This window comes from Brassica oleracea, chromosome C7 (genome assembly GCF_000695525.1).
Source record: "Brassica oleracea var. oleracea cultivar TO1000 chromosome C7, BOL, whole genome shotgun sequence".
Classification (NCBI taxonomy): Eukaryota; Viridiplantae; Streptophyta; class Magnoliopsida; order Brassicales; family Brassicaceae; genus Brassica; species Brassica oleracea.
The window spans coordinates 21,146,079-21,146,411 of record NC_027754.1 but is presented as its reverse complement, the minus strand read 5'-3'; positions in this window follow the sequence as shown (position 1 = coordinate 21,146,411).

Genomic DNA, 333 nt, shown 5'->3' with positions numbered 1-333 from the left:
TTAATGAATACCAAACTCCCAGTATCAGCTTGGGGACATGCAGTACTACATGCAGCTGAGCTAATTCGCATCAGGCCATCTAGTGAGCACAAATACTCGCCATCCCAACTACTAACGGGTCATGAGCCAGATATATCCCATCTAAGAGTTTTTGGATGTGCCGTCCAAGTGCCTACAGCACCACCACAGAGAACAAAGATGGGACCTCGGAGGAGGATGGGAGTATATGTTGGATACGAATCCCCTTCTATTATTAAGTACCTAGAGCCAACAACAGGTGATTTGTTTAAGGCCAGGTTCGCGGATTGTCATTTTGATGAATCCCAGTATCCA